Below are 2,991 nucleotides of genomic sequence, written 5' to 3'. Positions count from 1 at the left end.
CTACAGTAGTTCTATGCATTTGCCTAACGCATTTTACAAGTAATTTGCAACGCGTTTTTAAAATGTAACTTGTAATTCAATATAAAACATCTTGAGTTTCTCATACGTTACAAAATTGACCACATATCTTCACCTTATGTGTACCGTATTATTATGTCTTTCTATGTACCTTTACTGCTGCTATCCATGTCTTTCATGTCATAAAATGAATGAATGAATAAACAAATAAATAAATGCAAGTAACTGAACAAGTAACCCTAACCCTAATTCATTGAAAAGTTATTTAAATTATTACTGCATAGTGTATTAAAGGTTAATTATATGTTTAGGAAATATTTCCTTAGATTTAGACTGCTTACCGTATTGTTCGGAGTATAAGGCGCACCAGAATATAAGACGCACCTACCTTTTTTGGTGAGGAAAAGAAGAAAAAGAAATCTCCCTCTGCCTCTGAGCAATTTTGCCTCATTGCAGCAAACAGCAAACAGCCTGCTTTACTTTCATTTTTGTTTTCAGCATAGCTTTGATTAGCACAAGGGAAAAAAAAAATCTGCTCCAGCAATTTACCTCTTTGCAGCAAGCAGCAGAGTCCTGCGCAAAACAGCTGAGAGCAAATCAGTTGAGAGTCGAGAGGCCAATCCAATCAACTTGTGCTAATTAGGCTGTGCTGAAAGGAGCTGTTTTTTCTTGCTGTTTGCTTGCAAGTAACTGCTGCAAGGCAGAGGCCAAAGGGTGGGGGCCAGTAGGTGGGCGGGGCTACATTCAGTGTATAAGACACCCCCCCTAAATTTTCACTCCCTTTTAGGGGAGAAAAAGGTGTGTTTTATACTCCAAAAAATATGGTAGCTACTTATGCTATTGTTAGTTCCCATTACATCGGGCGTTGCTTGAGTTGCAGAATTCTAAAGAGAAAGAGAAAAAAAACTAAAAATCAACCTTGTTTATAGTTTTATAACCTTTCACCAAATAATTACCTTTTGACTTTCAGAAATAAAGATTTAAAAAGCATTGATCAATGCCTTGTCCTGTACTATTTCCTCTCCAATTGATTATATTTGATACATACTAAGAACGGGGATAAATGTAGGGTGAAGAATTTTTCTTGGAACAAAGTTCCCAGTTCGTATCTGAATTACTGCCAGTTTCTCTTCCTTTCCCCCATTTGTATTCTGGAGATAATAATTACCTTTCAGAAAATGTTTTAAGGATTGCTGAGATAATCTAATAACCTCAGCTACTCATGGCTTTAATCAATTCAGCCCAGATTTTAATTTGATATTGTTTTAAAATTTTGCGGCCTGGCTTAAAATGTTGCCACTGACTATTGGATCGCAAGAGTATTCAATGCTTCATCGTAACGGTCAGGTAGGCAAGTATTAGTCCTTGGGGTGGGGAGGGAAGAAAATCAAACAATAACTGGAAAGCCCCATCTATCGCTGCCCCTCTTTGGTTTTAAAATGGAAATTTTCGTTACCCGCCAGTCATTATGTGACCCCGACATTTCAAAGCAAAGATTTCTGGTGTTACTTAGAGTCAGAAGGCTGTGCCCTCCCACCCACTCTCTCCTCCAGTTCCGATGGTAGCTAATTTCCTCCTCCTCGTATTTGAAACAAAGCTAATGCCCTTCTGAACAATTAGCCTCTTTCTGTTAAAACACGCCGGAGGCGGGGTTGGAGAAAGAAAAAGCTGGTACACAAAAGGCTGTGGCTGCGTACAGGTGAGGACTAAGCAAAAAACCGTTGTAGCAATTTGCTGAACACGGGGAGGCTCATTGAGGATGCCGTCCTGAATAATACAGGCGAGCTTTGCTCATCTTCGCCTTTCGTCTGGTTGCAGAAAGAGAACTTATGAATGATTCATGGTCTCCCCAGCTGAGGAGGGCTTCAAAGGGGAATGTTTCTGATTGGGCGTCCTGTGTGAATTACCAGGCTGAGGAATCCTGGATCCCCTCAGCACTGGAGGGTTGAGGAAGCACTTTCATCTGAGCCTCTAAAGTGTTTTGGGTCACAGTTCACCAGGAGATAACGATGCCGATGTACATTCGGAATTAGCTGCCGAGCTACCTGCGTGGTGCGGTGTGGAAAAAGTGAGTTGGTATCAACTCCCAAGTGACTGCTGAGAATCAATTACTGTATTCTGAATACAAGCTTGGCTGCAGGGGATAAACAGATGTCAGAGGTTTTTTTTTTTACCTCCCCCCCTAATCAGACCCCAGTAATAGAAGAGCACTGTCAGCTTCATTTATATATATATATATATATATATATATATATATATATATATATATATATATATATATATATATATATATATATATATATATATATATATATATATATATATATATATATATATATATATATATATTGCCAATTTGAATGATTGTTTATTATGCCTCTAAACAAAGCTGTAGATAGGTAGGTAGGTAGGTAGATAGATAGATATAGATATATCTCCACACTGCCAATTTGCATGATCGTTTATTATGTCTCTAAACAAAGCTGTATAGATAGATATATATTAGATAGATAGATAGATAGATAGATAGATAGATAGATAGATAGAGATAGATAGAGACAGAGACAGAGATTATATAGATAAAGATGTCTCTAAACAAAGCTGTATATAGATAGATATATATTAGATAGATAGATAGATAGATAGATAGATAGATAGATAGATAGATAGAGATAGAGACAGAGACAGAGATTATATAGATAAAGATGTCTCTAAACAAAGCTGTATATAGATAGATATTAGATAGATAGATAGATAGATAGATAGATAGATAGATAGATAGATATTAGATAGATAGAGATAGATAGAAAGAGATAGAGACAGAGACAGAGACAGAGATAGAGATAGAGATTATACAGATATAGATATATCTCCACACTGCCAATTTGCATGATCGATTATTATGTCTCTAAACAAAGCTGTATAGATAGATAGATATTAGATAGATAGATAGATAGATAGATAGATAGATAG

This window comes from Pantherophis guttatus, chromosome 5 (genome assembly GCF_059756535.1).
Source record: "Pantherophis guttatus breed Tessera chromosome 5, ASM5975653v1, whole genome shotgun sequence".
NCBI lineage: Eukaryota > Metazoa > Chordata > Lepidosauria > Squamata > Colubridae > Pantherophis > Pantherophis guttatus.
Note: the sequence above shows the minus strand (reverse complement) of the source record.